The sequence below is a fragment of the Protopterus annectens genome, chromosome 14.part0, assembly GCF_019279795.1.
Source record: "Protopterus annectens isolate FY-2018-M chromosome 14.part0, PAN1.0, whole genome shotgun sequence".
Lineage (NCBI taxonomy): Eukaryota > Metazoa > Chordata > Ceratodontiformes > Protopteridae > Protopterus > Protopterus annectens.
Window position 1 is genome coordinate 222549788 of NC_056748.1, and position 12559 is coordinate 222562346.

A 12559-nucleotide genomic window follows, 5' to 3' on the forward strand; every position below is an offset into this window, starting at 1 on the left:
ACATAACTTCTTTATGTTAAGTTGTCTATCACGCCTTTGTTTCTTGCTTGTTGGGACAGCGTCCCTAGCACCTATAATCCTGGGTGGCTCATTGGAACAGACTCTTCAGAACAGTGGAACCAATGTTAGCTCTATTCCTGGAGGTCATATCTAACTTGTAATGAGAAATAAAGGTATGAGGATTTGCCCATGTAGCTACTGCACAAATAGAGTCCATGGGTAGTCTAGATTGGAAGTAGCTAAAACCCTAGTAGAATGTCCTTTCAGTTTGGTAGCCAATTCTTTGTTTCTTAGTTGATAAATGAAGGTGAGAATGTGAGAAAACCACCTATACAGGGTCACTTTGGAAACTGGAAGACCTTGTTTACCCTTAGCATAGGAAAGGAAGAGTTGGACCGACTTCCTTATATCCTTAGTTCTGTGCAGATAAAAACGCAACTGTCTATGCACATCCAAAAGGTGTAATTCGTATTCTGCCTTGTTGGTGTAGTTAGGGAAGAACACTGGAAGGTCTATGGATTGGTTTAGATTATTTTCTGAACACACCTTAGGAAGGAAGGATGGATTAGTTCTCAGTGCTACCCTATCCTTGTGAAAAATGAAGTATGGAGAACGAACGCTTAGTGCTTGAAGTTCTGATACACGTTTGGCTAAAGTAATAGCTACCAGAAAAAGAGTTTTCCAAGATAGAAACTTAAGGGAGCATGAAGCCGCAGGTTCAAAAGGGGGCATAATCAAGGAGGTTAATACTAAATTAAGGTCCCAAGCAGGAGGGGGATCTCTCACTGGGGGCCTAAGGAGATTAGTCCCTCTAAGAAAGGCTTTACACAGCTTATGAGACATGATATTTAGATTAGCAAAGCCAATATGATAGTTAGAAATGGCTGCTAGTTGAACTCTGATTGTGGAAGAAGCGGACCCAGAGTGAAAAAGCTCAGTTAGGAATTCTAAGATCTCGTGAACTGGGGCTGAAAAGGGATCTATGTTCCTAGCCTCTGCCTAATAAGAGAAACGTTTCCATTTACTAGCATACGTTTTCCTAGTAGCTGATTTGTGAGAGGATATAATAATATCACGCACAGCTGGGGAAATACTGTGAAGCCTGGCTAGGGTTGGAATTGGATCAACCAAGCTGTGAGCTGGAGGGTCTGGAGGGATCGATGCAGCTCTCCTGATTGATGAATCAGCAGGTCTGGAATAGGATCCAGGATCCAGGGCTGCTCGAGGAGATAACAGTGCAGGAACGGAAACCAAATCTGTCGAGGCCAGTAAGGAGCAATGAGGATCATTTTGCAACCCAACAAAGTCGCTTTCTGTATGAGTTTGGGTATAAGAGGAAAGGGCGGAAAAGCATAAAGAAGTCCCTGAGGCCAATCGTCGACTACAGCATCTCTGGGAGGATGACCAGGAAGCGGTAGAAGGGAGAAGTAGTTGCTGCACTTGGTGTTGAAGGGGGTTGCAAACAGATCACAGCAAGGCTGTCCCCACTTGTGGAAGATGAGATCCACAACTACCTGATTCAGAGACCACTCGTAAGGCATGAGAATAGCTCTGCTGAGCCTGTCCGCTATGACGTTGGATTTCCCAGGGATGGGAATTGCAATCAGAAATCATTGGGAGGAAATCGCCCACTGCCAGAGTCTGAGTGCTTCTCGACATAGGGGGTAGGACCTAGTTCCACCCTGCTTGTTGATGTACCACACTACTGACATGTTGTCCGTTTGAATTGCAATTGTCCCAGGAGGGAATGCGCTCTGAAGTTCTTGCAACGCTAGAAGCACAGCTCGCATCTCCAAGACGTTTATGTGCAGATGGTACTCGTGAGGTTGCCATGTGCCTTGGACGGTCCTGCCCTGATAATGCCCCCCCACCCCATCAGTGAGGCATCCGTGGTCACTGTGGCAACTGGAGGGGGTTGGATGAATGGTCTGCTCAGAGACACTAGCGGGGAGACCATCCATCAGGAAAGGTGTGTTTTGCAAGTTTCTTTAATTATAATCATGTGGGACATGAGGAGTTGTTGAAAGGACGACTGTATGAATAGAAGCCACTGCAGGATTCTCATGTGAAAGCGGGATAGAGGTATCAGAATAATAGCTGTGGCCATAGAACCCAGAGTTTGAAGGACCAACCAGGCTTGTACCTTTTTGCATTGCATGAGGATATGAACTTGCTGCCGAATTGTGGCCACCCTGTCCGGCGGTAGTCTTGCGGACATACTTCTTGTATATAGATTTGCTCCTATATAGGTAACAGATTGACAGGGCAGCAAAGCAGATTTTTTCTAATTTATGGTAATACCTAACTGGGCACATATTGCGATTGTATAGTCCCTGGCTTGAAGAAGTTGATGCCTGGTAGTAGCAGTGAGGAGCCACTCGTCTAGATAAAGAAACACCTGGAATCCTTGATGTCTTAGGTGAGCCGTGACCACTGCTATACATTTGGTGAACACCCTGGGGGCTGTGGTGAGACCAAAGAGCAGAGCTCTGAACTGATAATGTCTGGCTCCCAGCCGGAAGCGAAGGAATTTCCTGGAGCGCCTGTCCATCTTTATGTGGTAGTACGCATCCTGGAGATCTATTGAGCACATCCAATTGTCCTGACCCAAAAAGGGTAGAATAGACTGAAGCATGACCATCCGAAACTTTGTTCTTTGAACAGACTTGTTTAGTCTGCTGAGATCCAAAATTGGTCTCCAGTCCCCTGTCTTTTTTGGTACTAAAAAGAACCTTGAGTAAGTTCCAGATCCGAGTTGGTCTGCCGGGACTTCCTGGATGACTCTTTTTTCTATCAGTCTGGAAATTTCTGTGACTACTTGGGCCCTCAGATTGGGTGGAACATCTGGGGGGGGGGGATCTGTTTGACGATAGAGGAGATTGGAAGAAGGGAATTACGTAGCCTCTGGATATGACTGATTGTACCCATTTGTCTCGCGTAATGTCTTGCCGGGCTTTTGGGTACAGTGAAAGTCTTCCCCTGACTGCCTCCAGAGGCGGGCAGCCAGGCAACCCTTCAGAGGTGCTGGAAGGGCTTGTCAGAGAACGATTCTCTGCTGCCCTGGTTCTGCAGACCCCCTCTGCCTCGAGGGCAGCATCTGTTGTTGTTATTCCCTCCTCTGCCCCTGGAGGAAAAATCACTACGTCTATCAGGCAAGGCTCCCTGGGATTTCCGAAACCACATTTTTCCACTCTTCTGACCTTTGGGATATGGTCTGGAAGGAGTGGAAAAATGGACTCCCATGGCAGAGAGAGTCTTGCCTTCCTGTTCACACCTACTGAGAGTGTCCTTCACCTGTGGTCCAAAGAGCAATGAACCATCAAAGGGGGTGTTAGTGAATGATGCTCTAAAGGGCTCCGCAAAATTACACAACCGCATCCATGCGTGTCTCCGAAGGGCCATCCCTGTGCCTGTGTCTCTACTCATACCATCAGCTGCATAAGAAATGAGCCTCATGGAGGAGTTAACCACTGAATTAAGGGTCGCCAGCTGAGAAGCTACTTTAGCTTGCACTCCTTCAGCTGATGGATCTTGGAGGGTATCTCCAAGCTCTTTCAAGAGATCCCTCTGAAGCCTGGTAAAATGACATAAGTAATTCAGTGACCTCATGGAGAAGGTCGCTGAAGCAAACATTCGCTTCCCATATTTGTCGATAGTCCTAGACTCCTTGTTAGGAGGATGGACAGAGGAAGAAGTCTCCGCTAATTCCTTTTTAGTGGCTGCTGCTACCACCATGGCATCCACAGGAACACCCTTTGTAAGGAACTGTTTGTCAGAGGGTGCAGTAATAAATTTGCTGGGCCTCCTCGGGGTTGGTTCCACTGTGTCCGGGGCTGACCAAGCTCTTCGAGCCACCACCGGCATTAGTGGATTGAAGGGAGGAGACACCCAGGAAGTGGAAGGGTGAGAAACAAACGCATCCAGGAATACGGATTCATCCTCAGTAGGGACTAGGGCAGTCCAGTTCCCCCTCTGCCTAAGCATTTCCAGGATGTCCGAAAAGGAAACATCTTCAGAGGGGGATCTCGGGGACCCTTCTGATTCATCCAAACCCGTATCCGAAGTGACAGACTCAGGAGAGTCAATGTGCTTCCTCTTGCACGTCTTCTTCCAAAGGGCCTCCTCTGAATGATCAGGGGAGGCTTCAGAAGAGGAGGAAACACCCAGTGGGGTGCTCTGGAGCGCTGGTTCCCCACGCTTGGGGTCTGAAGGAGGGACAGAGGTTGACGCAGGTACTACAGGGGACGGAGCCAGTGGGGTTGAATGTGGTGCTGACTCATGGGCCAGTACACTCCTCATGACATCGAAGGCATCCCTGCCACAATGCAAAGAAGGGTCTGGCTTCGAGGAAACTGGAATTCTCCTCTGCACCAAGGGGGATGGCTCCAAGGCCGATGCAGGAACCAAGCTCACCTGCGCCGAAGCTCCGAGAGGGAGAACGGGGTCAGACAAGGGTCCGATGCCACTCCCCCCCCCTCGGCGCAGATGAGGGAGTCTTGGTGCCCAGATCCCTCGATGGAAGGTAACATCGAGGGAATCGGAGCCAATGACGGAACCAAAGGGGAAATCGTTATCGGTGCCGATGGTTCCACGATTCGAACCCCAACAAACTCCGGCTCCAAGCTCAGAGGAGTCAGAGGAGGAACATCGATTAAAGCGGATGGAGCTGACACCTGTTGAGGATTTCAACAACCTACTTACCACTCTCTCCACGTCGTGGTTTGAGAGTCTAGAAGACCGAGAGGAGTGGGAGGATTTATGACTGCGGTCACTTTGCAATAGGGGAGACCAAGGGGCCGAATGTATCGACTCTAAGGACGGGGACCTCGGTCTCTTGTGGATCCGAGACAGCTCCGACGATACTGGTGGAGCCGACTGGGAAGTAGTCTCCTCGGTAACGGCCGGAGCCGAGGTAGTTGGTAATGTTTGGACCAATGACAGCTCCAAGCTGGGAGCCGACGATTTGGTTGGTTTGGAAGATTTCACCGGCTGAGCCTTGGCTGGTGAATCTTGCGGCTTAAGGAGACCCCTTAAATTCAACTTACTTTTGGGCTCCTGCAGAACCCTTGGGCTGAATGCGTGGCATACAGAACAAGAGTCCTTCAGGTGCACTGCGCCTAAGCAATAGATGCAAAAAGTGTGCCCATCTGTCAGAGACATTTTCTGACAGCATGAGTCACACTTCTTGAATCCAGATACTTTGGATTCTTTAGACATCTTTACAGAAAAAAACTTTGGCCCAAAGGCCCAAACAACAAAACTATAAAGACTAATCTATAAACACTAAAAACTACAGTGAAAAGTGTTTTTTTTTTTAAATAGGAAGCCTCTAACTTAAATGGCTACCTATAAATTAAAGAAGACTAAGCTAAAAGAAAAACGCTACAACAAGAAGTGAAAAAAGCGGGGGGAGAGAACTCTCTAACTTAAATGAGTTCTTAGAGAAAGTTCAAATACACTAAAACTACAACAAGCTAGTTAATAATAAATAGAAAGACTACACTATCAAAAATATATCAAAAAATATACCCTAAATAGCTAGAAAAAGTATTTAAACTAACTTACTACAGCCTGAGCCAGTAATAACGAACTTCGCAGCTGAAGCGGCAAACGAGATCTGGGTAACTAGCGCTAGGCATCATGGGATAAGGGGTAGCCTCGAGCCAGTAAACAGCTCTCAAGCTACAGAAGATGGCCGAGTCAGAGCCGAGGGTCGGCTCCGATCCCAACAAGCAAGAAATGAAGGCGAGATAGACAACTTAACATCAAAGATTGCTTAGACATGGAAAAACATCTAGGTTTGCTGCCAGCTCAAAAAATCCACTTTCAGTGAAAGACAGAGACACTGTGGCACAGTTTATTGAAGAAGAAAGAAGAATAGCTGAATGGAGTGAAGGAAGGTTACCAGAATTAGGTGAATAATTTCTTTTTTTTGATTTTACAAGTTAACTTGAATTAATGTAATTAGTGAAAAAGCATCTAGCAGGTTTCCCTTCCAAACCTTTATAGAAGCATCTTGTACTCTTGTTCACAATTTAGTATTGGGACATTGCATTGTAAAGCAAAAAGGTCTGTTTCTGATATCTTCCATACTGAAATTAGGGGAGAAAATGTCATTGGACTGAGCTGCCAATCACGATAGACATGCACCTTGAAAATCAGATTGTCTGCTGACGTACTGCACTCCCCAGAAGACAAGACCACATCCTACACTACCATGGCCATTTTGCGCAACTGGTGTGAGGAAATTATATCCATTCTGATTATGTACTTCTTGACTGTGTCTGTGTTTATGTCTTTATGTACAGCCCCTTAATTGAGATAATTCTTGGATGGCCTGATTGCCATGGCCATGTGTACTAATACTATCTTTTTTCAAACTGATATGCTTCTTCATCTGGGATGGGAATGAGGAAAATACAAGTCTATGCCTGATTCCCCTATTCCCAGAACTTGAGAAGAAATGGGAATTAGAAAGAGGATTCACACATTTATTGGGGCATTTAGCCTGATTCCCCAATTCCCAGAACTTAAGAAGAATGGGTAATTACAAAGGGGGTTCACAAGTTTATTGGGTCTTTTAGCCTGCCTCCCCCATTTACCAGAACTTGAGAAGACTGGAAAATTACAAAGGGGGCTCACAAGTTTATTGGGGCATTTAGTCGGTTTCCCCTATTACCAGAACTTGAGAAGAATGGAAAATTACAAAGGGGGGTCACAAGTTTATTGGGATATTTAGCTTAATTCCCCTATTCTCAGAACATGAGAAGAATGTGAAATTACAATGGGGGCTCATACGTTTATTGGGGCATTTAGCCTGATTCACATATTCCCAAAACTTGAGAAGAATGGGGAATTGCAAAAGGGGATTCACAAGTTTATTGGGGCATTTAGCCCAATTCTCCTATTACCAGAACTTGAGAAGAATGGAGAATTACAAAGGGGGGGGTCACAAGTTTATTTGGGAATTTAGCTTGATTCCCCTATTCCCAGGACTTGAGAAGAATGGGAAATTACAAAGGGGGTTCACAAGTTTTTGGGGGGCATTTAGCCTGATTCCTCTATTACCAGAACTTGTGAAGAATGGGACATTACAAAGAGCTTTCACAAGTTTATTGGGGCATTTAGCTTCCACAAATCCAGGTCCTTCAGCAGTGCTAGAAGCAACTAAACTGGGTTCTTGGAGTGATCCCTCACATTTCTAAGACACTGAAACATGTTTTGTTATCATTGTACTTGCTGACGTAACCCAAAACACCAAAAATCTTTCTGGCCCTCAGATAATTTTCAGCACCTATTGAATGAAACAATGATACTGCCTCTTGCATGATTTCGAGGATCAAGAACATGCTCTCTTGAATAAAACCCAACACAGACAAGAAAAGCTTTCAGCAATTAGGTGAACAGATCTTTTGTTTCTTGGATTCTAAGACTATGGGAACTCAAAAAAGGAATTATAATGATTACATGTTCCTATGATCAAAGCACTGATTGAACTTGAAGGAGGCAATTATCTACGTATTATTAAAAATATACAACCAAACTGCTGCTCTCATAGGATCAAGTATTTGAAGAACTCTCCAGGGTAGTTTCTAAGGCAAAGGGCAGAAAATTAGTATAAATGACCCTCTTGAAGTATGATGAGTCTCTTGTGTGCTTTGAATATTCATGCATACTACCTATAAGACTGCTTTTAATTGAAGGTTCCCATTAAGGCAGTCAGAAGAAGCAAGGATACTTGGATCTGGAGAGTCACCATCCTGAACTTCCTTATCTTTAATTGCATGTTGAGTCTTCAGATGACAAAAAAATGATGGTGATTTACACTTCTGCAGCAAAAGAAGAAATGTAGTATAAAAATCTGTTCATTTGAATAAAGGACCGTTCTTAATGCCCTCTTTAAAATAAATGTTTGTGAGAGGGGAGAAAAAGATATTGGCATGTTGGGAAATGGATTTAGTTGGTCAATTACAAATCTTTGGATTTTTGTTCTCAGATTTATAAAAAATCTTGCTATTTTGCCTCTTAGCACAGGTCTTCAGTCTAGTAGAGGAAAACATGCTAACTTGAAGGGGAAGGAGGCAGCTCCCTGCATCAATAAAGTGGAAGGGGGACACAAGGAGACATTTGCTTTGAATTTCATTGTCTAAATTAAAGGAGCCCACTCTAATACTCTGGTTGCTAGATGCCCCGCAGTGAGAGGATGGAGGAAGCCATGTCCCATAGGGCTAGATTTGAAAGAATTACCTCTGAAAAAAAGTGCTGGGAGAATATTTTCTTTTACAAAATGGTAGTTTTCTGCCCCATGCCAAAGAAGTAGAAGAACTCTATGAAGACATAAAACAAATTGGACAGTGTTTCCTTTGTCCTGCCTTTACTCTCCATATCCTGTAGAAATAGGAAGATCAGTAATTCTTGCAGTTACATTATCTCAGTAAAGCTGTCCCTTGAACCAAGTACAGTGCCTAATCCTGACACTTATAACTGCAAACTGATAATAATAATAATGATGATAATAATATTTTACACAATAAGTGCATTTGTAAACACAGGGATGATTATAGATGCAGTGCACAAAAACAATCTTGAATTTATGTTGCCCTAATGATAAATCACACAATGGAAAAGTAGCTTATCTGAGATAGTCATTCTCATACATAACCATAAATATCAACAGATTCTCAGCTGTCAGAGACATAGATTCAGAATAATGGCTTTTCTTCAACAAAATATCAGAACTTTTGCCACATTTATCCTGACATTCAGTATAATGAAATGGTTTATATTTACAATTTTGAGGGAAGGTTCAGCGACCACAGGATTTCGAATTACGAATGGCTGATCCGTGTTGCCGAACCGTCAGTTGTGTGAATCTTGGTTCAGTGAATGCAGAGTGCATTCGAACAGATGCAGTCGATCTTTTAACTAGAAATTGCAGTACAGTGGGGATCAGGAAATTTACCCTTTCCCCACTGTACTGTAATCTCGGAGTTGGAATATATAATGTGCAGGGGGGTTTGCAACCCCTGCGAAATCATCACATCACATGGTGTGCAGTGTCAGAATGAACACCACAGATGTCGAGAAAGGTCAAATGCGTAATAGAAAGTGTGTTTGCGGCATTATGATCTTCTCGACTTTGTGTGTTCAATGTTTTGGTCGACATTTAAGGTGGGTCTATCATATGAGTGTCGACTGATAGTAAACCTAATGAAACATGTCTTTATTACGGAGTTTAGTGATGGATAATCTGAAGATAAGAGACAGGGATTGGAATCAGAAAGTAAAATACTTTTAGAGACTTCATACCAATACCACTTTATTAAAACTTTTCAAAATAGAAATCAGTTCCCTAAAACACTGCTTTCTGTAACCCCTTAAACTTTTAGTATAATGCAAAATGAAGGGAGAACATTGGATGGAACAAATGGAAAATAATTAATTCAAAGTAAAGCTTCTTATATGCTAACCTCTGTTCAACGTGCCCAAGTATTAACTAAGAAATCACACTAAAATTAATATCACCAGGAGAGACATTATCATTTTCCTTCTTATTCCGTTTACCATCCTATACACTAAATGCTGATGCTGGGAAAGACTTTTACTGTCTACAGCTTTGTCTAACTAAAACCAAAATGTTTATATTCTTTTTATAAATATCACAATTTTATTATCAAACTGAAAATGAAAAACAGATTTTAGGATCACATTTTTCATTGTTTTCTTCAGACCAGTGCATTAAATGGCAAGGTACACATTCATCATATCAGAATACTAACACAGTGGTTTCTCAAGGAACTACTTTTCAACATCTTCATTAATAGCATGAATAAACTAATTAATAATGTTGCACTACTACAATGTGCAGATAACTCTGCACTAACACGTGCAGTTAAACCCTTAAAACAACTTCAAACACTTACTCAACATAACATCACTAGAACTATGGCTTAAAAACTGGTACTTATAACTAACCATAATAAAACAAAGCTAATTTTCTTATCATCAGAAGTTACTGTATATTTATTTATTTATTATTTGTTCACTGGGTAATAATGACTGGTCTTCTGACCCTTTTCACCCACAACCCAAGAAAGATACAACTATAGTGATATCAATCCATTTTTTTTCTACACTACATACCTAAACACAGACCAAATTACTAGGAGTATCATTAACCTACATTTAAAACTTGACAGACATATTGACTTCACTGTTAGAAAAGCAAACAACTAGGAATGCCATATAAATTCAAATTATATCTCAACAAATCATCATTAGTCACAAATGCTCAAATTCTAATGCTTCCTATTTTATTGCATTGTTTTTCAATATTTACTAACCTGCAAAAATTAGAAGTTATGTACCTACCATAACGTTCGATGTTAGTTGTCTTCTTCTTGCCTTCTTTCTTGCTAGATGGGTTCGGAGCCGAACCTCGGCTCCGACTCGGCCACTCCAAAAGCTCGAGAGCTAGTTTCACTGGCTCGAGGCTCCCCTATATCCCACAATGCTAGGCGTAACTTCCTCAGATCTCGTTTGAAAGCTAATACCAGCAAAAAACTTCCATAAGGAACAAAGAAACTCTTTTAGGTCTGCCCAGGCGAGGGGGAAGGAGGGTGGGACGCAAGAAAGAAGGCGAGAAGAAGACAACTAACATGGAATGTTATGGTAGGTACATAACTTCTAAATGTTAAGTTGTCAATCTCACCTTCATTCTTGCTAGATGGGACCGCGTCCCTAGCACCTTGTCCCGGGTGGCCTATCAGAACAGACTCCTGAGTACAGTGGAACCAAAATTGGCCCGGTCTCTAGAGGCCAGGTCCAACTTATAATGAGAAATAAAGGTATGGGGAGAAGCCCAAGTAGCTGCCGAACAAATCGAATCAATAGGCAGCCTATCTTGAAAGGCTACCGAGGTGGCTAAAGCTCTAGTTGAATGAGCCCTGGGTTTGGATGGCAACGGTTGATGTCTTAATTCATACACTAGGGTAATCAACGAAGAAAGCCATCTAGATAGAGAGACTTTAGAGACTGGAAGGCCCATTCTACCTTCTGCATAAGAAACAAATAGTTGGTCAGATTTCCTGAATTGCTTGGTCCTATCTAGATAGTACCTAAGTTGGCGGGAAATATCTAAACTGTGCAACTTTTGTTCTGACCTATTAGAATAATTTGGGAAGAACACAGGAAGCTCAATGGTTTGATTCAAATTTGCCAGTGAAGCTACCTTGGGCAAAAAGGACGGGTTAGTCCGCAAGGAAACCCTGTCTTTATGAAATACTAGATAAGGGGGTCGACTACACAGAGCATGAAGTTCAGAGACTCTTCTAGCTGAGGTGATAGCTACTAAAAAGAGTGTCTTCCAGGAAAGTAATTTTATAGAACATGAAGCCGCAGGTTCAAAGGGGGGAAGAATTAAAGATGCCAGAACCAAGTTGAGATCCCATTGAGGAGGAGGATCTTTGATGGGTGGTTTTTTGAGTAGAAAGACTCCCTTCAAAAAGGCCTTGCAGAGTTTGTGAGACATGATAGAAGACTCTGAGACTCCAACATGAAAGTTCGAAATTGCAGCCAATTGAACTCTAATGGTAGAAGGGGACGAACCTGCATGGAAAAGTTCGGCTAGAAAGTCTAGAACTGTTTGAATAGAAGCAGTGAAAGGATCTATGTTCTTAGACTGCGCCCAAAAGGAAAAATGTTTCCACTTGCTATGATAAATCTTCCGAGTGGAAGATTTGTGAGAGGCAATCAAGATATCTCTAACTGAGTGAGATATCAACGGAAGCCTGGCTAAGGTCGGAATTGGAGGAACCAAGCTGTGAGGTTCAGAGAGGGGAGGGAGTGGTGCAACTGACCCGACTGATGGGTCAAAAGGTCTGGAACTGGGTCCAGATGCCAAGGTTGTTCCAACAGATAACGGTGCAGAAAGGGGAACCAAATTTGTCGAGGCCAGTAAGGGGCAATGAGGATCATAGAAGCTTCCTGAGCGATGGCTTTCTGTATCAGCTGGGATATCAGTGGGAAGGGGGGGAAGGCATAAAGAAGTCCCCGGGGCCAAACGTGCACTAGAGCGTCTCTGCTGGGATGGCCTGGTTGGGGAAAGAGGGTGAAAAAATCGTCGCACTAGCTGTTTTGGGGAGTAGTGAAAAGGTCGCAGCAAGGCCTGCCCCACTTTCGAAAAACTTTCTCCAACACTGAGTTGTTCAGAGACCACTCGTGAGGCATGAGAATAGCTCTGCTCAATTTGTCTGCAATCACATTGGATTTCCCGGGAATGTGCGTTGCTAACAGAAATCGCTGAGAAGAGATCGCCCATTGCCATAGTCTGAGTGCCTCTCGACATAGGGGGTAGGACCTGGTTCCACCTTGTTTGTTGATGTACCACACTACAGACATGTTGTCTGTTTGGATTGCTATAGTTCCTATGGGAAGAGAGTCTTGTAGGGCTTGCAACGCTAGAAGCACTGCTCTCATCTCTAGAACGTTTATGTGCAAGTGGCACTCAAACGGTTGCCACATGCCCTGGACTGTCCTGCCCTGGAAATGCTCCCCCCCA

At 43.4% G+C, this 12559-nt stretch overlaps 1 protein-coding gene across 1 annotated transcript in view; it reads right to left on the bottom strand.

The window, feature by feature from the left end:
* CFAP58 (cilia and flagella associated protein 58) overlaps positions 1 to 12559 on the bottom strand; it is a 2107107-nt gene that overhangs the window by 1993076 nt on the left and 101472 nt on the right. The window lies entirely within an intron of this gene.